Here is an 8,176-nt window from a genome sequence, read left to right on the forward strand (position 1 = left end):
TCATCATTATCATTTCTGCAGCCAGCTTCCTGGTGGAATAGGGAGGCTCAGTTGCCATAGAACAAATCCTAGCCTCAATTTCCTCCACTGGGCATCTTTAACCTCCACAGCACCTTTGTGTCTGAGGCTGCCTTCTGTAATTGTAGGGTGGATTATATGTGCTCCATAAAAGGCTGTGTGTACAAAAGCAGAGCTAAGAGGACAGGAGACAGATGCAGACCGTTGTGTTGGCTTCCTAGCCAGGAGGGATTTGATTTTTTAAAATTTATATTATCTTAAATCTGATCTCACCAGTAACTGGGTGACTTCAGGCACCTTATTTTTATTAGCCTCAGTTTTCTCTTAACCCCTAGGGGTTAGGGAACATACACGAAATATGCATGTCAATTTCTGGCATGGTAAGCTGCATGTAGAAAGCATTTGGTGTGCTAGCTGCTATCTTCTTCCTCCTCATCCCTGGCCCTCCTCCCATTTTCTCTTCCTCTTCTTCCTCCTTCCTCCTCCTCCATCTTCTCTTTCTCCTTGCTGAAAGCCTCCCCTCTTTTTGGTCCTGGATTGGTTAAAAGTTTCAATAGTTCCCTAAGGTGTCCTTCCTTAGGCATTATAAGTGGCAAGCATGATATCAGGTGGCTTTCCATGGCTGACCATCTGACTATGAGAAGAGGATAATAAAAGACCCTTGGGTCCTTGGCTGGGCACAGAGCTCTTCAGATCTGAAAGGAGGAAGTTGAGAGTAAACAGGGGCTGCATCTTGGGTGGTGAAACTCTCTAACCCATGTCTTAGAGAAATTGCAGCTGTCAGGACCACGGAGCTCCCATACCAGGGAGAGATGCTTGTGGTCAGAGGCTGCAGTGATGCAGAAAGGTGACATAACTCAACTTGGAATGATTTGCAGTTATGCCCATGAAGAGGAGAGCAATCACTCCCAGGGAAAGTACACTTTTTCTCTGGTGCTGGTTGCTCTCCTTATCCTATAGCAATGTCTGCATGTTGGTTCCTTTTCATTCATTAAGCAAATGTTTAGCCAGTGTCTGTTATGTATCCTAGGTAACAAAAATAAACCAGAGACTAAAATAGATATAGATTCTGCCCCTACTGGAAGATCTATTGGGGACACAGACACACACACAGACACACACACACGTATACAAACATAACTATATAATTGCAAATAGTAACAAATGCTGCAAGGGAAACAGACAGGAAATAGACAAAGTTAAACACCCTAAGGGGAGGGGCACCTATTGAAGTAGTCAGGGAAGGACTCTGGTACTTGGTGACATTGAAGCTGAGAGCTAAAGGATGAGAAGGGACACATGGCAGGAAGAAAGGATGAACTGAGCCAAGGAAACAGAATCACCAAGCCCAGCCATGGGTCAGGGAAGGGGTGGGTGTGCTGGGGAGACCAAGAGACAGAGCGTGGAGGCAGAAAGAGAAGCCGTTTTGCAGAGCCCTGGAGGCCATGGCAAAGCGTCTGCATGCCGTTCTCAGCGGGGCTTGGGGCAGGCGCAGCAGGATTTTAAGTAAGGAATGACATGGATGTCAATGAGCAGGTACAGCTGCTCCCAGGCAATGGAAACTGAATTTCGCTGCTCTCTGGAGGTGGTTCTCAGAACCTACTTGGTACATTTGGAAGATGTGAAGGGCACTGGGGCAGGTTGTGGTAAGAATATCTTAAAAACATTTGATCTCATCCATCAGAGAGCAAGGGTTTGCAAGGGGTGGGGACAAGTGGGCTATCTAATCCAGGTGAAGACTCACAGTGCTGAAATTCCAGGTGTGTCTGCTAATTGAACACTTGAGTAGCACTTACTACAAGCTAGCACATCCCTATGGGGTAGGTAGAGTTGCTAGAGAATGCTGTCATTTTTCTAGAGGAAGTAGAAACCTTATTTATGAGCCTCACCCATTTGGAATTTAGAATCTACTTCTCAGAGGTTCTGTGAGGCTAACAGGAAGTGATGAATGCTATAATGCTGGTATCATTCTTAAGAAAGAGCCATTTTCCACCCTGCTTTTTTTGTCTATAGAAAACAGTTTTCCAGGCAAGGAAAAAAAAGAAAAAAAAAAAAACCCAAACCATGTAATTAGAATTATAGGCAATTTCAAACTTAGTTTAGGCACACATTTCAATCCTGTTGCAAACACCCATTCAGCACAATTGCCAGGCTAATTATAAATCATTCCTCTTTATTCATTAAACCAGAGTCCCTGAAGGTCCCCACAGAGGCGTGTTCTATTGGATGGATTCAAGGCCCTCTGTGTTTGGCGGACCTCCTTTGTCGTCTGGTGTTGGGGGACAGGCCTAACAGGTGTTTTACAGCTCAATCAGGCCATATCAGGTTCTTATTGAAAATGCTTAAATTTCAGAAAACACAGTTGGTCTCACACTATAGCCAAAACCATACCAGGCAAAGAGATGTTGTCACAGGGGCCTTTGAACTCAAAAGGATAAAATGTGTCTTTCTTTAACATCAGCTGGAATTGAAAAGGTTAGAATGTTTAATGATTTTTAAAAACTGTTACTTTTTTGTGATTGAGAAGATTTCCTCTTGGGAATGGGCTTGAGTGAAAGCTCTTAACCACAGACTAGATCTGAGATTATATTTTCAATACCTACCAGAAATTAGCTGTTGCAGCAGATTTGCATGAAAAAAATATGAATATGGGGCTTTTGTTAAATTGTAGAATTTTAAAACATTGTAGTAGCTTTGTGATAGAAAAAAACAACTATGCCTAAAAATATTATTTAAAAATGTAAACATATAATGAACTTCAATGCTTCAATACATGGTTCAGCCAGATTAATTCAAATAAATTTACATTGGTCACAATATTTACATTTAAGAGGCATAATTTTCTGAATGCAATAATGATGCGAAAAAGGGAGTTTTGAGGTCCTTGGAGGTATTTTTTCCAACACAATCTTTGTGAAGTCTTGCCTAAGAGTCTTTCTTGATAGTTATAAAAGAAATGGTATAACCCTCACAGGGTCACAGCTCTGACATCCCTGTTTCATTGGAGGGAGAACATGTGGCCCTCGCCTTTAGGGTGTTTAGAGGGCAGGAGAGGCAAGTCAGAGGAAACAGACACTCCAGACTCCACTCTGCTCCATTATGGGACCACATTCTCAAAAACACTCGTGTGTGCATGTGTGTGTGTGTGTGTTTTGTTTTGTTGTTGTTGTTGTTTTAACCAATGCTTTTTGGAATGACATGATGACATTGCTTAGCTTAACTGAAACTTAGAATGATTTCCTCACTGGCCAGGAATGATAGAATGAGATTCAGTTGTGAGTTCTGGCTTTCAAATGAAAGCTGGCTTGCTTAGAGATAGGTAGGTTTGCTTATCTGTCAATGGGCCAGTGAACCTGGCCCAAATGCAAAGGAGGCAAAACAAAAACAATGATAGAGAAAGAACAGAGATATAGACCAATTGGACAGAATATAGAGTGCAGAAACAGATCCACACATACATGGTTGATTGATTTTTTTGACAAAGGTGCAAAGGCAATTCCATGGTGAGAGGATGGTCTCTTCAATGAATGGTGCTAGAGCAATTCAATATCTATGTAATAAAAATGAACCTCAATCCTTTCATGGCCTAACATTCCATGCAAAACTGACTTAAAACAAATTATAGATCTAAATATAAAATATACAACTATAAAGCTGTTAAAAGATATCAGAAGGACGTCATTGTACCATAAAACCATCAAGGCTTTATTCATTGGGCAGAAAATATTTTTTAGGTACAACACCTAAAGGGTGATCCATTAAAGAAAAAAATAAATTTGATCTCATCAAAATAAAAACTTCTGTTTTTCAAAAGACAGTTAAGAAAATGAAAAATAAAACCGCCACACATCAGGAAAAAAATATTCGCAAATGACACACCTAATAAAAGACTTGTATGCAGAGAATATATATAAGAAACTCTCACATCTCAGTGAGAAAAAAACACCTAGTTTTAAAAAATGGACAAAATATTTGAACAGAAACATTAACAAAGAAGATATACAATGCAAATACAGTTACAAAAATATTTAAAATAATTAGCCATTAGGGAAATGTAAAGTGAAACTATAATTTAGATACCTCTACACACTTCTTAAAATGGCTTAGAAAACCCTGACATACCAAGTTTTTGTAGAGATACATAGAACTAGAATCCTCACATATTGCTAGTTGGCATAGAAAATGGGGCATCCACTTTGGAAAGCAATTTCATAGTTTCTTGTTATGTTAAACACACATTTGTCAGATGACTCAACAATCTTACCCACTCTTAGGTATTTACCCAAGTGAGAGGAAAATTTACATTTGTACAACAACTCTATGTGAAACTTTATAGAGGCTTTATATATAATCACAAAAAGCTGAAGACAATTCAGATATTCCTCAACTGTGGAACAGATATCAGAAGATCCATACAATGGGTGACGACATTAAAGGTACACCAGATAACATCACTCATCATGTCCCATGAATATCATGAGGTGCCCACTGATGCAATGGGGCATCTCACCTCTGTGGTGTTCTCCCAGCCAAACCCTTACTCTAATGGAAGAAAATGTCAAACAAATGCAAACTGAGAGACATTCTACAAAACCCTGACCAGTGCGCCTCAAAACTGTCAAGGCCGTGAAAAACAGAAAAGACTGAGAGATGGTCACACTTTTTCGGGAACAAAGAAAGGACATTAATGAAAAAAAAAAAGCTGGCAGTATTCAAATAAGGTCTGCAATTTAGGTGAGAGTAATACATTAATATTCGTTTCATAGTTTAGAGAAATGTATCATGGTAACATGATGGTAACAGTAATAGAACCTGAAGCCACGTGAAGAGTCTTTAGGAACTCTGTATTTTTTACAAATTTCATAAATCTATAATTATTTCTTTTTTTGTTATTTTGAGACAGGGTCTTGCTGTGTTACCCATGTTGGAGTGCAGTGGTATGATCACAGCTCACTTCAGCCTTGACCTTCTGGGCTCAAGCAATTCTCCTATCTCAGCCTTCTGACCACCTGGGACTACTGGTGCATGCCACCACACCCAGCTAATTTGTTTTGATATTTTGTAAAGGCAAGGTCTCACTGTGTTGCCTAGGCTTGTCTTGAACTCATAGGCTCAAGCACTACTTCCACCTCAGCCTCCCAACGTGTTGGGATTATAGGAGTGAACCACTGCACCCAGCTGCTAGAATCATTTCACACTAAAAAATTATTTAAAAATAAGTATGCCAGGTCCATAGCAGGCACTCAATAAATGATGACTATTACTATTCTTTTGACGAGAAAGCATTGGTAGGAAAAGCAAATGATAAACTGCTACCTTACATTGCATAGCAATTCATAGATGGTAAATGGATCCTACCAACATTATTTCACATATTGAGTCATAACAGCTTAGAGCTAGAAAAGATAAAAGTATTATCTGGCCCAATCCCCTCATTTTCTAGGTAAACAAACAGAAGGCCAAGAAAAAGAACCAAGAAGAGGAAAAATAACTGTAATGTTGCAATAACAGAAATAATAGCAAGAGTTTTTTAAAAGTTATAGTAACAACAGCAAATAACACCTCTATCTCAGGTACTGTCTTAGGAGCTTTGTGCCCATTTATAAAAACTCTACAAGACACATTTTCTAATAGTCTTTATTTTACAAAGAGGGAAGATGAGGGTCAGAGAGGTTAAGTAATATGCACAGGATCACACAGCTAGCAAGTTGCAAGGCTGGACTTTGAATCAAGGAAAAGAAAGGGAACCTTTCTTTTGGGCACCTACCACATATTCACGGGAGTCCCCAAACCCGTATGGGTCCATGGCCTGTTAGGGACCTGACTGCACAGCGGGAGGTAAGCAGTGGTTGCATGAGGGAAGTTTTATCTGTATTTACAGCCACTCCTCACTGCTCCTGTTACTGCCTAAGCTCCACCTCCTGTCAAGATCAGTGGCAGCATCAGATTCTCATAAGAATACGAATCCTATTGTAACTTCACATGTGAGGGATCTAGGTAGGGTGCTTCTTATGAGAATCTAATGCCTGATGATCTGTCACTGTCTCCCATCACCCCCAGGTGGGATTGTCTAGTTGCAGGAAAACAAGCTCAGGGCTTCTGTTGTTTCTACATTATGGTGAGTTGTACAATTATTTCCTTATATATTACAATGCAATAATAATAGAAATAAAGTGCACAATAAATGTAATGCTCTTGAATCATTGCGAAACCATCCTCCCACTGCCTGGTCCATGGAAAAATTGTCTTTCACAAAACCAGCCCTTGGTGCCAAAAAGTTTGGGGGCCGCTGATATAGCAGTCCAGGTGCCAAATATCTCCTTAACCTTAACTCACTGAACTCCTTACAGATCAGTACCTTTATCCCAAATTCACCCATGGGGAACTCAAGGTTTATGTGACTGTCCTGCCACAAAGCTGCCAGATGGCAGAGCTGGGACTTAAAGTTGGCTCCCAGTGCCCTTGGCTATAATTGGCTTAAGACTCGTAGAATAGGCAAGCAAGAGCAGACTGAAGGCCTTGCCTTTTCATTCACTTTTTATTCTCTATTCAGGACAGCTTAGCTAACCTAGCTGTGCAGCTTTTACAGTTTTCTATTTTACATGCAGAAAAGACATCTTCTATCTCTAATTCCTTAAGACTCGGGGAACTGACCGAGGGCTTTTCAGATCTCCAGGACACAGAATGACAAGCATATCCATTTTCCAAATTTCCAAATTCATCCAATACCTATATTAACAGAGTCAGTAAGATGTTAACATACAACAATATTAGCTGAGGCTGATGTCTAATGCTCTGGCCAAGCCCTTACTGTCCACGGCCAAGAGGGTATGAAAAGTGTAACATGTATTTAGACATATTGGGAAAAAGTACAAAGCAATCATCTGTTTGTATCCCCCTCCCATATGTGGCCACAAATGGAACACATTGAAAAGGTCATGAGAGATCAGGAGATTTAGTGAACTGGGCACAATACGGCTTTGTGGTCCAGTTTATTTTCTCATGACAGTGTAAAATATAGATTGAGATCAACTGAAATCCCTCATATTTGGTTTTATAGCTTAAATTCATAAATTCTCCACATTCATTAGAAAGTGATGTATTATCTGCACCCACTTGAAAAGATAATATCCCAAGGGATGGATACAAGAATATTAAAAAAAATTCCTGATCAAAGAAATATTGCTTCTTTCTTCCTTTCATTGAGCAGATGTGCAATGTGTCCAGAGAAAGAAATAGAGAAATTCCTGAGTGATTTATTTGATGAACCTAGTTTTAACCGAGGTTATTGCATGCCTGATATCATGACGGGGGTTATTAGTTTCTAGTTGAAAATGACCAGAGAGAGTCCCGTTCACTTCATCAATATGGTCCATTTATAGGTTGTCAGGGAGGCGACACCATGCAGCCAAGGCACTTTGTCTTGGAGTTATTTCTCTATTAGATGCTTGCTTGTCTCCATCATGAAAACTTCTGGCTATTTAAGAAAACCCAGACCAGGGAAGATATGTCTGTTCTATCCCAGCATTTAAGACATTAAAAGCAGATGCATCACTTAGGAAAATGAGTCTTTTATTCAAAGAGGCACCACAAAAGCCCTTTTGCCACAGAAAAATGAAAACAGTTAAAAAAATGAACTTTTTTTCCTAGGGTGAGAGTTGACTATTGCTTTTGCTAAAAAAGGTATTTCATATATCAAATGGTTCCTAGATTTTGTGAAGCAATTAAATTATTTTTAAAAGTTGGGGTGTGGGGCTCTATGTAGGACTGACAATTCTTTATTTTGCCAAACCAAACCATTCAAATCTTTTCAGAAATTTATATATTGTCTTCATCATTCTGTAAAGAAAGGATACACATATGAAATTTTAAAAGCACATAAAATTTTAAAAAGAACATAATCTCAGGGAAAAAGCATTATTTCCTAGGAGAGCATGAAGGTCTCTTGCTATAGAATCAAGAAGCTGCAATCACTTATCAGTGCTGGTCTGCAGACAATCTTTGAGAACCCTTGGAAAATCTGGTAAAATCTGTAAGGAGCGAGATTGATGTTAGAGATGAAAACTTCGTGTTCTGAATTTTTTTTGAAGTCCTAAAATATTTGACTAAATGGTTACAGCATGAACAGTAATAATGAGTAGGTAGTACCATTTATTAA

The 8,176-nt window shown here is 39.4% G+C and overlaps 1 long non-coding RNA gene across 1 annotated transcript in view; it reads right to left on the bottom strand.

The window, feature by feature from the left end:
* LOC116553997 overlaps positions 1-2,655 on the bottom strand; it is a 38,306-nt gene extending 35,651 nt beyond the window's left edge. Inside the window, exon 1 of the long non-coding RNA XR_004269998.1 lies at positions 2,622-2,655. This is a non-coding gene — a long non-coding RNA (uncharacterized LOC116553997). The remainder of the gene's footprint in view (positions 1-2,621) is intronic.
* Positions 2,656-8,176: the final 5,521 nt, after the last annotated feature.

This window comes from Sapajus apella, unplaced genomic scaffold (assembly GCF_009761245.1).
Source record: "Sapajus apella isolate SASKATOON/1434 unplaced genomic scaffold, GSC_monkey_1.0 scaffold13, whole genome shotgun sequence".
NCBI lineage: Eukaryota > Metazoa > Chordata > Mammalia > Primates > Cebidae > Sapajus > Sapajus apella.